Here is a 17,813-nt window from a genome sequence, read left to right as displayed (position 1 = left end):
GAAGTCCAGCTGGATAATGTAGCAGGCAGATATTAGAAACAGAGAGTAGGGTCCACACTACGAAAGACAGCCACTTGAAGAGACACCAAAGTGAGACTAGGGGCATACCAGGGTCCCAAAGATGGCCAGATGTTTCAGCCTTACTCAGCCCATGATTCCAAAGTCAAGGATTGGTAGAAGAGAGGGTCTCTTTCAGTGGTTAGAGGTTAGAGGGGAAGACCAATGTACTCCAGCATCCAGGGATGAGATGAAATGGCGAGGCTATTCCCTGACTTCAGAGTGCCAAGGCCTTCCTTGTCCAGTTCCCTGGCGTGGCCCTCAGCTCAGATCTTGTCCCCCTTGCCTCTCCAGGCTTGAAATGTCAGAGTGAGTAGACAGCACAGGCCACTACAGGTGCTGAAGCTTTTAACCCGTCCAATCCACATGGGGACCCCTCAGCAGTGACTTGTGCTGTGCCACCAGAACTAAGCAGGAACCACATTTCCCAGAGTTCCTTCCTCTACGGTTCCAGATTAAAGCTGGCAACAAGAGAAATCTGTGAGAGGATTGGAAGGCAGAAGGGAAGCAGTAGCCATTCCACTCAGGAGGTTTAATTAGGGACCCAGCGCAGCGGCAGCTCACACGCATCTCAGACCTGCTGCCTCACCTTGACGGAGCAGGGCTCCAGGATCTCTGACTCCCTGGGTCTCCTCCAGCCCAGAGCCCTGAGCCAGGTGCATGTCCAGCCCTGTGATGAGAGGCATCGGCTTTTCCTGCAGGTCACTGTGTTACCACTGCAGGAGTCAGAGACATGGTACAGTTCATTCTTGTTCTCCTGCTTCCATCCAGCTTTCTGTCCCATCTGCAAGCCCTGCTGACCTGAAGAAATGTCAAACTCAACTCCAGATACAGAGGCAACAGCCTTGCCTAGACATTTTTACTAGTTTTCATAATGGGTAAGTCTAATCCCTATGATTAATCCCCTATTCCATGTCATACAGAGTAGCTCTGATTTCCTGATCAAATGCTAATTGATACAACAAGCTACTCCCATGGCCTTAGCAAATGCAAAGACCTTCTATCTCTGCTTCCCGTGTGGTTCCTCTGATCAGAACACTGATGCTTCCTCCAGCCTTCTGCTTTCTTGATGGAACTTTTACCACTAAACCACTGCCACCATCACCACCACTGCCACCAAATCATTATCATCATTACTACAACCACCTGACTGTCATGTTCACCACCATCAAACCACCGTCATTACCATCATTACCATCATCACTACCATTACTGCTATCACCAGTATTATCACCACCACCACCACAGTCACCATTACAACTACCACCACCATCATCACCACCACCCCTATCACTGTAGCCATCACCTGCCACCAAAATCAGCACTACCACCACATCAATACCCTCACCTCACCTCAACACCGCCATTACCATTATCATCATTCTCATTATCACCATCACTCCTGGTCATTCTCACCAGGCCACCGCTACCACACCATCACCCCTCCTTTATCTCTGTTCATCTGCACAGCAGTCTCACCCAGGTCAGATTATTCCTAGCTGACAAATGAGGAGAGGTTAAGTAACTTGTCAGCAATCAAGGATAGAGTTAAACCCAGGTCCAACCTCAAATTCCCTATTCTTTCACTACACTACACAGCCTCCAAAACTATGTTTGACAGAGCAAAGGGCAGTCAATGGTTAGTGGAAAAAAGGACTGAAAGCAGCAGAACTGTGCTGATCAAGAAAGGAGGGGCAGAAGAATAGTAGCTAGAAGGCATAAGGCAGGCAAAGAAGGGATGGATTCAGACAAGATCCCCCAGAGCAGAGGGGCAGAAGGGGGTTCCACATGGGTGGCAGTTCTGACCCAAAGCCTGTGTCTAGGATTCAGAGAGGAAGTGGCCTTGCTCCTGCAGACCTCACGGCAAGCCCCAGAGGAAAGCTCACCTACGCATGAAGGGCAGAAATCAGAGTCCGAGGGGCCAGTGAGTTAAAAGGGGTGAGTCAGAAACGACCAAGGGAGGCACCTGCAATGCCACTGAATGTCTTAGCCAGGGTGGTTCTCAGTCCTGGCTGCACAATAGAAGCAGCTGGAGAGTTAAAAAATGTACTAATACCCAAGCCCCACACACAACACTTCTATGATTTTTGTAATGCTTCTCAATTCATTCGAATGTGCAGGAAGGGTTCAGAAGCAATGCTTTAACCCAACGAAACTCTGGAATCATGCTTTCCTTCCACCTGAGCCCTCAGAATTCCCTCACGCTCCAGTACAAGCTAGCTGGCCTCTTAAACCAAGTGTCTCTGGGTGCTAGATGGTGGTAAACTAGAAGGGAGAAACGGATCCTTCCTAGGATAGGGAAAAGATCAGTCTAATTTTAGACCAAGGAATCTACCTTTTATTTTTGGGTCACAAAATTAGATAATTAATCTATAAGTTGAAACAATAAGAAAAAGAAGGTAAGCTGAAGGAGACTCTCACAGTTTGGGTAAGGGGCTATTCCTCTCCCCAGCCTGGAGGTGAACTTGCCTTATTTTCTACTATATTCATATACTTAATAGAACAAGAGAAATTATAAACAACAAGAGCCACTGTTAGCATTTGCTGAATACTTATTGTGTGCTGGGCACTGGGTTAAATTGTATAATTCTCAAGGTAACCCTATGTGGTGGATGCTAACATATTCCTCATTATACAGATGAAGAAACAAAAGCCCGGGGAGGCTGAAGAACTTGCCCAAGCTCACACCAGCAGCAGAGCTGGAATATGCACAGATACATGCCTCCAGGGTCCACACTCCCAACTCCACACCACACAGCATCCCAATTGCCATGGGTTCTGGGATAAGTATTACTGTCCCTATTTTACAGGTGGGGAGACTGAGGCTGCTGCATCTCACTAGCACAGCCTGGATTTGGAACCTCCACAGGTAGAATATACCAGAAGAGCTGAGCAGCAGTTTGGCCCACAGGCAGAGAGGTTGCTAAATGCCCAGTTCTTCCCCTCCACCACCCCACCCTTTATGCTCAGAGGCTACACAGAAATCACATGGCGTGACCTTTCAAAATAACTGCATTTTTAAAAATCGACTCAAGACCCAAACCAGTATTGGTATATGAGCCGAGTCTGAAAATGACACGTAAATAGATGGAAAGGGCGAATCCAACCGCGCTGTAGGTTGGGCAAAACATCTCAAATTATTTGTTTCAAATATTTTGCAATTGGCAAGACCCAAACCACATTTTTCCAAGCATTCCCTTCTCCACCCCACCCCCACGCTACCCGGTTTTACATTGTAAGCCCATGTGTATTTCCCAAAAAATGTAATCCATATGTCTCTGAGCCGTTTACACTTAACTCATCAAATTATTGTTTGCTAAGAGTTGTTTGCTGCCCATGAAGCCTTCTGAGACTGTCTGTGAGGCCTTCAAAAGCCCCTTTCTGCCTCTTTTCTTAGAAACAGGAAGCTGCATTTAGCCAAGGGCAAATGAAATTGACCATGTTGGCACTGGGAGGGAAGAGGTTCCAGGGCCAAAAAGTTTGTTCTTGTTCTCAACATGGCAGAATATCAAGGAAGGTCCCTCTGAGGTGGTATTTCAAGGCCCAGAAAACCTGCTCTCAGTGGAATACCAAGCTCGAGATTGAGTCCAGTTTTGTTTTCACCCCTCTTCACCATCCCTCTGTCTGCCATGGTCCCTATGATGGTTCAAGAAAGTCATAGAAAGCAACAAATCTGTGACCTGCTGGTGAGACTGATGGTATCAACTGCTGTGGTGGAAGTATTACCGACTTTCCACCTCAGCAGCTAAGGTCTTGCAAGTTCTGCTTTTCTATCTGCCTTTTAAAAAAGCATGCATGTACATAGGCAACAAACCAAACACTTTTCAAAACAAACCATTCCATCTGATATAGTTTAACTCATCCATGTTTTTTGGCTTTAGCAAAAGGTTTTAGTTTTTTTTTTTTTAATTGCTTAAGTTCAGCTAACTTATGTCTCTTGGGAAAACAGATCTATGTAAATGTGATTTAACTAAAGGGGTTTGAGCCACTCACATGTGTTTTACATTTTCTAATCATCCTGAGCTCTGTACATGGTGAGCAGACTGAAAAATGATGGTGGTCTCATTTCAACATCAATTTTTATCCATTCTATCTCCCAAGAATGCCAAATGATGGCTGGAGAGAATCTCACTTCCTGTTTCCAGATGATCAGAAGCTGGTATTTATGAAAAGTTGGAAGTGTGTGAAGTTGATTGCATGGCTAGAAGATCCAAAGGAAGATGGCAATTCTTTAAGATATCTACATTCATTAAATTGGCTAAAACTTTAGAAGATATTCCTTTTAAATATTATATTTCCCTGATTAAAGTAAGTTCAGCAAACATTTAAGATGCCTACTGTATTAGGCATTGTTGCATAACAAATTACCACAACCTTACCGGCTTAAAGTAATATACATTTGTTATCTCAGTTTCCACAAGTCAGGAGTCCAGGAGTCCAGGCATGGCTGAAGCAGGTCCTCTGCTCAGCTGTTCATATGTTACAGTTAAAGTGTTCATCTGGAGGCTTGACTATGGAAAAAATCCACTTCCAAGCTCATTTGGATTGTTGGTAGAATTCACTTCCTTGTGGCTATGTGGCTGAGCCACCTGTTTTCTCGCTAGCCGGTGGCTGGGAACTGCTGTCAACTTCTAAAGGCCACCCTCAGGTCCTTGCCACATGGGCCCCTCCATAGGCTCCCTTAAAACACAGCTGCTTACTGCTTCAAAGCCAGCAGTGGACTGTCTTCCTTCAGGAAGGGCACAGTCCTCTTTTAAGGGCTTTTCCCTGGTTAAGGTAGGGCCACCCAGTATAATCTCCTTTGTGAGTAACTCAAGATCAACTGATCTGGGACCTTAATTATAGCTGCAGAAGTCCTTCACCTTAGCCATATAATGTAATCTAATCAGAGAGTGACAGCCATCATATTCACAGGTCCCATTCATCATTGTAAGATAGAAGAGGATTTTCGGCCGGGCGCGGTGGCTCAAGCCTGTAATCCCAGCACTTTGGGAGGCCGAGGTGGGTGGAGTCACGATTGGCTCAGGAGATCGAGACTATCCTGTGACTAACAAATTGGTAGAAACCCCGATCTCTACTAAAAATACAAAAAACTGAGCCGGGCAGTGGTGGCGGGCTGTATCCTGACTAGTCTCAGCTACTTGGGAGGCTGAGGCAGAAGAGAAATGGCGTTGAACCTCGGGACTGGTCGATGGAGCTCATGCATGTGAGCCGAAGATCACGTCCACTGACACATCCAGCCTGGGATGTGATGACTCCGTCTCAAAAAAAAAAAAAAGCATAGTAAGTCAGATGTTTCTAGGATATGGATGCCAGAGGGGTTGGGAGTGATCCTTCAGAATGTCTGGACCTTATACCATGAGAAGCCTTCCTATGTGCTAATGTGACATGGCAATACATTAGTTATGAATCCTACCTACAAGAAACTACCAGGCTTTAAGCCAGGAGTGGTAATATGTGCCTGTAGTCCCAGCTACTCCAGAGACTGAGGCAGGAGGAGCGCTTGAGCCTGAGAAATCGAGGCTGCAGTGAGCTATGATCATACCATTGCACTTCAGCCTGGGTGGTGCTTTCGTAAGTTGCAACAAGATTCACTTTTGAAGCTTGAAGTCTTCTGACTCTTCTACCACAATATGTAAATACAAGCCAGAAAGCAAAAAGCCTCTAAAAATTACAGTAGCCTTCATGTCAACTCCAAAATACCTCTTGAGCCATGAGGAAGATGACAACATTGCAAATGAAAATGCAAGCATCTTGCACGCGGTTCAGCTCTGAGTGTTCCACTCCCACTGCCAACAGTCTGATGTGGGATTGTTTCTGGTTACTCAGACCTGCTCGAGTTAGTTTACCTCCCTGTGGCCTTCCTGACAAGCCCTATGGATAGGAACTACAAAGTACTGGGAGACCCGGATACCAGTCTCAGTTCAATTCGTTCTTTCATTTATCCAGAATTGTTGGAGGACAAGTGAGTTCCCCACTTATTGGATAAATAAGTTTTCCAAACAACTGAAAATTTTCGCTAGCCACAAGATTTTTGCACTTTTATTGTTTAAATAGGAGAAATTCTCCTAAGATATGGAATATATTAAGAGCATCGCCCCTGGACCCTGAATGCCTGGGTTTGAATCTCAGCTCCAACGCATGCTTGCGGTGTGATGTTGGGCAAGGGACTGAACTTCTCTCCGCTTCCAGGGATAATGATAGTCCCTGCTTCAGAAAGTAGAAAGAGTAAATAAATTAACTACACAAAACAGAACAGTATCTAGCACATAAAAATTGTTTCAGTAAGTATTATTGTTATTACTGTAAACAGAATGACTAACAGAAAATATGAGGCTTTCCTTCTCAGAATCATCACTATAACCACTAAGCAAAATATTGTATATGTATATATGCATATTATTTACATATATAATATATATTTATAAGTATACAAACATTTTATGTATTTATGTATACACATACTTTATACAACCACACACTCACTAAATCTATATATATACACATATATATTTATGCATATATATGTATACACACACACACTCTCTCTCTAGATGTAAATATATAAAATCATGCCCTCATAACCCACTGGAATACATTAGGGAACTACATTTACCTTAAACGACCTCAGAAGTTTTAGCTTCTAGTTTTTCACACTTTGTGTTTGCCTGTTTTAAACATCCTGGTCTCCTCTTTCATTGGTGGAACTGCTAGCAGCCATGTCTGGCTATGTCTGACTTCTTCCCCTCCTGAGTTGTTCTTCTATTCTTCCATGACTGAGAAACCAGATTGCAAAGCTTGTTAGAATTGTGGCTAACATAAGAGCACAGAGTTCTGAATGAGAATCTCAGAGGCTCCTCTATGAATAAAACGGATGGGCTTTAATATTTGTACACCGGATCACCTGCTATGGCTGATCTGATCACCGTGTTTAGCTTGCTTTCTGATTCTTGAACCTGTTCTTAATCTGTGCTTTTCAGCTGTGCTCACAGGACCATCAGGCTGTGTGAGCAGATTTCAGGGGCTACCATGGTGTAGAAAGGGGTGGCCAAGGTGGGGTTTAATCTAGGAAGGCTCCAAGCCCTCCATTTTTGCTTCAACCAGAGAAGCTCTGAGATGTTTTATATACTGGGCTTCTGCATAGGATGCCATTTGCAAAAAGGCTTCCGCTGCTACATTAATAAATAAAGTTGGCAACTACTGTTCTACAGAGTTATGTTTGCTAGATAAATGGCATCTGGACATACACTCTTTTATGTATGTTTGAAATATTTCAAATAAAAAATGAGAGTCACAAGCCAAACCAACACTAGGGATTAAACATAACAAAAATTCATATGTAATAAATGAGACTGGGCATCTACAGAAAACATTTCCAAATAAACCACCATAACTATGATTTGTAAATTTTGTAACGATGTTAGGTTAACCCCACATCCCACCACAGAGCCACCACGTTAAAAGTCAATAAATGTAAAATAAGTGTAATTTTAAGAAGTCTAAAATGTTAATGATGGCTACAAATAGACGGGGCTTGAGTTACATGATTGGGAAAAGGGGAATTTTAAGAATGGTTTGTCAGGGTTTTTCCAGAACTCATGAAAAGAGATTCTAACAGTTGATACTAGGTTTCTAGTCAGTAACATCCATACACTGGAAATGGACATATTAGCATGATGGAAACGATCTTCCAGTAACATTAAGCTCCCTCTTGTTCTAACTAACTCCATCTTACTAACTGTATCAGTTAGAATTGTTTTGTCTGCAAGAAACAAACAAAAACCCCCACAAAAACAGCAGTGGTTTAAACAAGACCAAAATTTATTTAGTTAGTTAGTTATTTGTTTGTTTGTTTGTTTGTTTTTTGAGATGGAGTCTTGCTCTGTATCCCAGGCTGGAGTGCAGTGGCATGATCTCGGATCACTGCAACCTCCGCCTCCCAGATTCAAGCAATTCTCCTACCTCAGCCTCCCGAGTAGCTGGGATTACAGGTGTGTGGCACCACACTCAGCTAATTTTTGTATTTCTAGTAGAGACGGGGTTTCGCCATACTGGCCATGCTGGTCTTGAACTTCTGACCTCAAGTGATCCACCTGCCTCGACCTCCCAAAGTGCTGGGAATACAGGCATCCCAGCCAAGATCAAAATTTATATTTATCAGTTGAGAAGCCTGGAGGGAGGTAGTCCAGGTCTGCCATTGCACTCGATGGTGTCAGGGGCCCAGACCTGCCCTACTTTATTGCTCTGTTATGAGCATCCGCCATTCTCAAGGTCTCTTCTGGTCCAAAATGGCTGCCAGAGTTCCAGACATTGCAGCCACTTTCCAGACAACAGGGAACAGGAAGAAGAAGAGGAAATCCCTCTTCCTTCAAGGAGACTTTTAAGAAGTTTTACAGACCCCTTCTGCTTACCTCATATTGACAACAACTTAGTCACATGGCCACACAGAACTGCACAGAAGGCTGGGAACTGTAGTCTGTATTCCAGACAGTTCTGTGCCCAGCCAAAACTCAGGTACTCCAGTACTAACAAAGAAGGAAAAATAGATATTGAATGACAACAAAAGTCTCTACCATGCCAAATTATCTCCTGATTCCTATTTCCACTTCCTGAGTGAACCCACTCACCAAGAATAGAGTGGTATCCCATTGTCTGCTTTTCTCCCAATTATATTCTTAAAAATTAATTTTCAAATCAATGTAAAGCCACAAACACTTGTTAGGTGCCTATTATGATTTATACAATGGAATACTATTCAGCAATGAAATGTAGCAAATTATTAATATACAGAACTTCAATGAATCTTGAGAAAATTATGCTGAGTAAAAACAGCCAGAAAGAAAAACAGAGTACATGTTGTATGATTCCATTTATATAAAATTCCAGAAAAACACAAACTCATCTGTAGTGACAGGAAGCAGAATAGTGGTTGTTTGAGAACAATGGGAGGAAGGGGGGCGACTTGCAAAGGGACGTGAGAAACTTTAGGGCTGATGAATGTGTTCATTATCTTGATTGCAGTGACGGTTTCATGGGTATAGACATATATCAAAACTCATCAAGTGGAAAACTTTAAACACATGCAGTTGATCCTACATCATGTATGCCTTGATAAAGCTGTAAAATACTTTTTTAAGAAGAACTTATTACATGCCTGGTGCTATACTAGGCATGGGAGGCACAAGATAAAGGTATAAGGTCCTGTCCTCAAAGGTCTCACAGCCCAGTAAGTCATCCTGATTAATGAATTAGGCTTGTGAGTATAGATAGGGTAAATAGATCCTGAGTCCCAACACACTAAGAAGGCACTCAGCCTACAGACTGAGGGTCAGACTTTGTCCCATAAGTACTCCCAGCCCCCAAACCCAGCCTGAAACAGGCTTCAGTATTTGACAATGAGGAGCACCATGTATACATGCACTGCTCTTTCAACCTACTTCTACTAAAGCTCTGGATACACATGGTGAACAATATGCTAATATCTTAAACATCCCATGGTAAATTGTATATTTTCCACTCTTAGAAATGGGATCCAATGACATGTTCTCTTCACTTTCCACATCTGTGTTGCAGAACCAGGAAGGACCCATGACAAAGAAGTAGTTGGCACAAATGAATCTTCTGATGGAACAGTCTGGTGAGGCAGCTACTTGGAATCTGCTGTTTCCGGTGACCAATACCACTCATGTTTGACATCTCTTGGTATTGCTCCTGTGGTGTGTGCAACAGTGCAAGGGTGCAGTGTTAAGCTCTGAAGGCCCCAGATGGCAGCTCAGGGGGAAAATACTATAGAGCAAATTATTTTCTCTATTTCCTCCTCAATCTTGCCCCCCTAGTTCCTAGAGCTTATGAAGGTCCACAGAATGTATCCTTAGATGTATCCTTAGAACTGAAAGCTGTTGCTCCTACCTTTTCCACCTTGAGGAAAAAAAAAAAAAATCATTAGTTGCAGTGCAGATAGTTTCATCACAAAAAAGTAACAAAACTGATCAACTGAAAATCCTTGCGGAAGAAGAGATTTTTTTGTCATCTCCCTTAAGCCCTTTCCATGTTGGTCTGTGGAGCCTGAACATCACTGAGTAGGGAATGTCATACAGGATTGCATTAAGTGCTCCCCACAACCCAAAATACCTCCCTTTTAGCCTAGTATAACATCTGACACCCTTGCATGAATCCTTTCAGACTAAGATGCTGAGGCTGAATTGTCCTCTGAGAAAAGAAAGCAAAAACCCAACTGGCCTACATCACTAAGGAGACCTTGAAAGATTGATGTAAGACAGCCCCTGATGGAAAAGAATGGGCAGGGCCCACAGGGATGACCTGCAGAATCACTGTGGACCTGCTGGGGGGGTGACAAAGGACAATGGGAGAAGGAGGAGGTAGTGAAAATAAACTTTGGTTGTGCCAAATTTTCTGAAGAGCCAGCACTTCTTACTGTGAAAAACTGATCTGGAGCGAAGTGATGAATTATCCCATCCAAAATTACCAATTCTTTTCAAGCACTCCTTTCACTTTTATTCAATCCCCTAATAAAAGCAGACTTGCTGTCCTCATTAAGCCCAACGTATTGGCATCTGAAGTGTACCGATGTACTCATATGTTATTTCCCTAATTACACTGGAACTTGCAATGCCCGAGAACTCTGTTGATGAAAATAATCCTTCTGTAATATTTCCTTTTTGACTGGGCACCTCTGGGCATTAAAAACACATTTTCGATGAAAACTAGGAAGGGCTTTCTTAGTTCTTATCACATTAATCTTGTCATCTAAACTTTTCTACTGGAAAGCTAGCTTCTTCCATAAATCCTTTTCTCAAATTATTTTGGAAGTAACCTGAGATACTACACCAATGAGAAGGCCCAGAGCAGATGTGGGAGGAAAGAAAGAGGAATTAATGACAACCTTCAGCATTTATTCTTTGAAGACTAGCAGCTTAAACCCCCTAAATAGAACATGTGAATAATCAACTCACTCCTGAAGCTGAAGGGAATAGTTTTATCCGAAACAGAAGTCCCTCATTATAATATGGTTTTCATGATCAGATATTTCCAAAGGGGCAGAGAGGTAGGGGACAGGGAGACATCAAAATATACCCATCCAAACCCAACATTGAAAAGCCCACAAAACACATTTGGCTACAAGTTGGAGTCAGTTCTAAATCCCAGTATGTCACACAGGCGTCTCACAGCATTCACCACAACACCCCTGTGACTGTCCCAAGCACATCCACATCTTGCCCTTGGACAAGTCACACCTTGTCTCTGAGTCTTATTTCTCACCCATACAAAGGAAAGGTTTGCCTAAGGGACCTCTGCAGTCTGTCAAAATCCATCCTATAACGGATGTAGGATATATCCTACAGTGGAATTACACTGATGCTCTCCTGGTGGCCCTGCTGTGTCTTAATTTTTTGGTGCCTTAAGTCCTTACAGCATGACACTTCTCAAGACTACCCAAGGAAGCACACCTTCAGTGTTTTGCAATACCACATGTTATAGTTTGGCTGTATCCCCACCCAAATCTCATCTTCCATTGTAGCTCCCGCAATTCCCATGTGTCATGGGAGGGACCCAGTTGGGGGTGACTGAATCATGGGGGCAGGACTTTCCCGTGTTGTTCTCATGATAGTGAATAAGTCTCATGAGAGCTGATGATTTCAAAAAGGGGAGTTCTCCTGCACAAGCTCTCTTGCCTGCTGCCATGTAAGATGTCCCTTTGCTCTTCCTTCATCTTCTGCCACAATTGTGAGGCCTCCCCAGCCATGTGGAACTGTGAGTCCATTAAATCTCTTTTCTTTATAAATTATCCAGTCTCGCGTATGTCTTTATTAGCAGCATGAGAACAGACCAATGCACCACATCCAAAATGCCAAGAGAGAACCTGTTTGGGTGCATATTCAGAGTGGTTCATGGAAAAGCTACCAATGGAGGCCTACTGCCTGCTGAATGGACCTTCTAAGCACTACCAATGCAGAATAGCCTAGAACTAAGGGAGATTTTGCCCCTCAGGAGACATCTAGCAAAATCTGGAGACAATTTTGGTTGTTACAACTTAGTGGGAAGGGGTTGCTCCTGGCATCTAGTGAGTAGAAACCACAGGTGCTGCTAAACATCCTATAATACACAGGACAGCTACCAATAACCAACAACCATTCTGCCCAAAATGTCAATAGTGCTGAAGTTGAGAAACCAGGCCTAAGTCCACAGAACCAGCGGTGTGGGGCAGCCAGCTCTTACCAGTGCATGAGAGTTAAATGTGTTCATCTGCGTCCAGTTCCACGTTCATGAGGTCACTCTGGCAAAAAGAAATCTGCCATGGTGGGAGGATTTACACCACAGAAATCAGCAAATCAGCTCTACAAATCAAAGCAATTTTATGTCTGTGAGCAAGTTATTAAACATTTAACAACACATCGCTAATCCAAACTTCTGAAGTAACTTCTGAAGTAACTAGTTCTTTCAGCAAGAAGGCTATCATGTAGTGAGATGACTTTACCTATGGGCAAGAAGTGGGACTTCCTAACATTACCACAACAACCATGACAAAAAGGAAGGACACAGAATGAGGGACATCGTGGGCAGGTATTGGAAGAGTCTCCTGTTCTTTGGTTCCATTTTCTTACTTATATATATGCACTGCCTTCTTCCAAAGAGCACTTGAGGGGACAATTAGGAAATACACAACAGGCTTGTTTACTAAACTGCTCAGAGGAAAAGCATGATGAAAAAATAATAACTCAATACACTTAATTTTGAAAAATTGACATACAAAAATAAAGATCAACACACAACAGGTGCCAAGCCCGAGGAGCAGGCAAGCTGATTCTTCCGCCCCTAGCCCAGCTGCCTGAAAGACACATTTCCTAGTGGGTCCTGGATGCTGGTAAAGCTGGACTCTACCAGACCCCCCACAAGGAACCGCAGGGCCCCCTCTTGCCTTCCAGGGCTCCGCACGGAGGATGGAATGCCCTACAGAAACTCAAGCCACATTGTAGGGAAACCCTTTTCCAGCTTGTTCTTTATTGCTGTCTTGATATTTGCCTCTGGTTGCTATGGCAAAATCTGGCATTGGAATTTTTCTGGGAACAAATAGGAAATAGTTGTGGGGGAAGTTCAAGATCCTACATACATTTAGGTTTGGTTATAAACACTCATAGTAAAATAAAGTGTTGACTCATTAAACCCAAAATAAACCAAAAAAGAATTTTTTAAAATCCTCTTTCAAAAACTCTTACTTTGTTGCAAAGGTGACCAGCTAGAAAGTTCTTTGCTCTTATGGACAAGATGGTCAGCAAAATGAACTAACAGGGTAGAGGACCGATCAGTTGGGAAACCGGTCACCCCATGCCAAGTCACACTCTGCCTTTAGCATGTTTCATTTCTGGAGCTGGAAGTGCTCACCCTACGCAGAAGAAATTTTCCATTTGCAGGAGTGGATTATTTTGTCCAGTCTCACTGAGGAATATGCCAGGACTGCAGCCATTTGAACTCTGGCACCAAGGGTCTGGAAAAACTTAGGAGGACATGCAGGCCTGTGGCACACCTTGAACCCAGATGGACCGGGTGTCTCTTTGTTAGTGTCTAGTGATATAGTTTGGATGTGTGTCCCCACCCAGATCTCATGTTGAATTGTAATCCCTAATGCTGGAGGAGGGGCCTGGTGGGAGGTGTTTGGATCATGGGGGCAGATCCCTCACGGCTTGGTGCCATCTTCACAATAGTGAGTGAGATGTTATGAGACCTGCTCATTTAAAAGTCTGTAACACCTACCCCCTTCCCCAATCTCCCTTGCTTGCTCCTGCTTTCAACTTGTGGCATGCCTGTTCCCCATTCCCCTTCCGCCATGATTAAAAGCTCCCTGAGGTTTCACCAGAAGCTGAGCAGATGCCAGCACTATGCTTCCTGTATAGCCTGCAGAACTATGAGCCAATTTAACCTCTTTTCTTTATAAATTACCCAGTCTCAGGTATTTCTTTATAGCAATGTAAGAATAGTCTAATACATCTATCTTTCCCTAAGGCCACTATATCTGAAGAGTTCCTGAATCTCCACTTTTCACCTAAGCCCCAACTGTTCTCTCAGTTCACATCCACAGCTCACATCGCCTGACTTGTCTCCTAGGGCCAGCCACATATGTGGGAAGAAACATTGCCATCCATACACAGTGAATTGAAGAGGGTGAAAGTCCTCTCCACCCTGTATGGGCTAACTGGTGTGATGTCCCTAGCATTCAAGGCTATCTTCAAAATACAAAGTCTCTTAAGAGATGTATGGAGAGGTATCACATCATAGACTTTACCAAAGATTTCAAAGGGGAGATTCTTCAAGTGCCATCTGTCTCCAACCTATCTTTTTTCCATCCCATCTCCTAATGTTCCCCAAAAACCTAGCTCGGCTCCAGTCAAGTTCATACCTTACTATCTCTTGCATCTACCATAGATGCATCAGAAATAATGATAAAAATATGTTACTACATACAGCAATCTTTACTTATCAGAGTATCTCTAAAAGACAACATATTTGTTTGGAGTAAATACTTAGGTAAGCCATTTGGGAAGGAGAAGAGAGATCTCAAAGTTGTGTTCAAATAGCAAACAGTGGTCACTGAAGTATTATTTATAAAATAAGGGAGGAAAGAAAAAGCAACAGGTAAAAGGAGGCAGGACCTGTGTGGGAGGGGACTAAAGAGATAACACGTGTAAGAACAACTATTTTTCTAGAAGTCACCACCACCTGACAGTGTTCCAATTTCTTTATATGAATCAACTCATTCAACTCTTACTACAGTCCGATGAAGTAGTTAGTAATATTATCCCCATTGCACAGGTGGGGAAACAAAGCCCCGAACCCTTCAGTAACTTGCCCAGGGTTACCTGGCTTGTGAATGGTGGAGATAGCGAGTGATGGTCGGACTCCAGCCTGTACTTTCCTCAGTGGGGAAGCCTCTGCTTGCAGTTGAGGAAGGACTGCAAAGCAGTAGACTTAAAAGATTTTAACAAATATAAGAAGTCACCAACATAAGACACACCATTGTCTGTTACCATTGTATTGTTACCAAAGGAAACGTGCTGCCAATTAGACTATGACACACCAACACAGCAAGACAGAGTCTGGTTTCCAAGATATCAAATACTCAACTAGGAAAAACGTACATATTGGAAATGATGAACACAGTATCAAAGCGGAATATGAATCTGTTTGTTGTGGGAGTTACAGGGAAACCTCCATCATCTTCCCTTTGAAACTCCACAGTAAACTCCACATTTCTCACAAATGCTTTCGTGAGCATTGATTCTTGAGAGGAGGTGGTGGCAAGGAAGAACTCCTAGAAGTGCCATTTGTGTGTGTGCGCGGGTGCCCACATGTGTGCAGAGGCAGAGCAAAGACAATTTTAGCAAATGCAAAATGTACTTACCCTATATTTAGTTACACAGAGAAAATGTACCTTCATTATTTTCTATAATTGATCAAATCTTTCTCCAGGGTCCTTCACTTTACTAAGTAAAGAAGGAAAATTACATGTCATCTAGTCCAATAATTTTAAATGCCTTCTGGATATTTTGGTATTGCAGCACCTCGTCGCCTACCACGCTCCACTTTCCCATGTTTCTCCAAGATGACCCCTGGGGGAAGGGTCTGCTTCATGTTGGTAGGAAAGGGGAGGAAGGTCCTTGGCCCACATGATTCATATGTGCAGGTTCCTGGTCTGTCCTCCAGTTCATCTAGTTCCCACCCTAGAAGGTCTCAATACTGAAGTCTGTGGCTGATCAATGCCTGCTGTGTGCTCACCAGGGCCATGCTGACTCAGCTCCACTTAGGTCCTCACAGGAGCTGCATATCCTTCTGAGGTCTGGCTATGTCTCCCATTCCATCTCCCCCTGGGCAGTCCCCCCACTGGCAACCCCCTGATAAGCTCATCAGCTGGAACTACTTACTCATGGCACTCATGGCATGCTTGTTCAATGAGCTTCGGTGTGACTTCCAGTTCCTTCCAATTGCAGCTCCTTGCCAGCTGTCATAAGGCTGTCATATTAAAGAAGCTAATTGCCATCCTAGATATACCAGTGATCTCCTGAGGGGCTCCCCTATTGGTAACTACCTGTGCCCAGGAGACAACAGTCACCTGAAGGGGAAACATAAACATTATACAATGTTGCAATTAGTGTTATGGAATAAATAAAGATCAAGATCACCTACTGAGCACTTTAGCATGCAGATAGCATGTTCTAGTCCTAGTGGATACTCAGTATATTTCCAGCTTAGTCCATGATTTCAGACTGGAGTTCCATGAAGACAGAGACAATGCTTATCTTGTTCATCATTGTATTTACATGCATACTGGGCACTGAATATTTGTCAGATGCATGTTAAAGTTTAAAAAGGGAAGAATAACAAGTCATTTACATTAAAGAATAATGTTGTCTAGGCCAGTGGTTCTTAAGTGGAGATAACTTTATCCCCCAGAAGACATTTGGCAACATCTGGAGACATTTTTGGTTGTCACAACTGGGGAGGGGAAGCTACTAGCATCCAGAGATGCTGCTCAACATTCCACTATGCATGTGACACCCCCCAAAAAGCAAAGAATTATTTGGCCTAAAATGTCAATAGTGCTAGAACTGAGAAACTCTGATCTAAGGATTTGAGAGCTACAGATCACGGTGTGCTGGTAAATGTTAACAACAGGCTCTCTGGGTAAGGGAGGGACTCCTGATTCATAATGTTCACCAATTTACATGAAATAAATACTACAACCATGGTTGATTTCAAGCTCCAACAAGACATCATGAAACACACAGTTGGGAAAAGGGCATAGCAGAGCACACTGTTATATACTATTTCCACCCTGCAGTTACAATAGACAGAAATAACGCCAACAGCATAGACAATAGTAACATACAGTAAAACAATTTGAAAGTAATGAATTTCGAGTATCATTATTACTAACTTTGTTTTTAATGAAATTTATTTAAATGTCAGTTTAGGCCATTTCACTTTTATAATGGCTGTATTTAATAAGTGGCTCACAACATTCCTGAAATTTTAACATTGGCCCTTGTGAGTCTGTATGAGCAACATACCTAGTCAGGGATAATGCAAATGGGAAGAGATAAGTTGAAGGGTTGAAGGGAGGCAAGAGGACAAGCTGCAAACATCAAACAGTGCCCTTGGCCCGTGTAGCAAGAGGAGGCTAAAGAGCAGGGGAGACATCCTGAAGCACGGAGCACCTTGTGAGATATGAACATGGGAGCCGTTCAGAGGAGAAAAGGTGTTGGGATGTGTTACCTAATGGGTGACCCCAGTTGCTCTACTTTGAAACATTAAAAAATCCAGCTTCCAGCTGGTTGCGGTGGCTCACACCTGTAATCCCAGCACTTTGAGAGGCTGATGCAGAAAATCACTTGAGGTCAGCAGTTCGATATCAGCCTGGGCAATGTAGCAAGACCCCACCCATCTCTACAAAATAAAAATTAAACAAATTAGTCAGTCACAGTGGTGTGTATCTATAGTTCCAGCGACTCAGGAGGCTGAGGCTGGAGGATCGTTTGAGCCCAGGAGTTTGAGGCTTGCAGTGAGCTATGATTGTGCCACTGTACTCCAGCCTGGGTGACAGAGGGAGATCCTGTCTCAAAAAAAAAAAAAACTTACAAAATCCTCTCTCATATATCTATCTATAGATAGATTAGATAGGTAGATAGATAGATAATATAGATGGATAGATAATTGATAGATAGATAAATAGATAGATAGATAGA

General features: G+C 43.1%; 1 non-coding gene across 3 annotated transcripts; it reads right to left on the bottom strand.

The window, feature by feature from the left end:
- Positions 1 to 5,429: 5,429 nt before the first annotated feature.
- On the bottom strand, positions 5,430 to 17,461 carry LOC103885037. Of its 3 annotated transcripts, none has more exons than XR_004183693.1 (6): positions 17,419 to 17,461; positions 15,993 to 16,180; positions 12,295 to 15,554; positions 8,469 to 9,975; positions 6,674 to 6,833; positions 5,430 to 6,267 (listed from the first exon to the last, which is right to left on the bottom strand). It is a non-coding gene; the product is annotated as an uncharacterized LOC103885037 (transcript). The 3 variants fall into 3 exon arrangements; XR_004183692.1 differs by having other exon boundaries at positions 17,344 to 17,427; XR_004183691.1 differs by lacking the exon at positions 17,419 to 17,461 and having other exon boundaries at positions 15,993 to 17,411.
- Between the last annotated feature and the right edge of the window lie 352 nt (positions 17,462 to 17,813).

The sequence above is a fragment of the Papio anubis genome, chromosome 5 (genome assembly GCF_008728515.1).
Source record: "Papio anubis isolate 15944 chromosome 5, Panubis1.0, whole genome shotgun sequence".
Taxonomy (NCBI): Eukaryota; Metazoa; Chordata; class Mammalia; order Primates; family Cercopithecidae; genus Papio; species Papio anubis.
The sequence above is the reverse complement of the archived record's forward strand: the minus strand, read 5'-3'. Positions and strand labels throughout refer to the sequence as shown.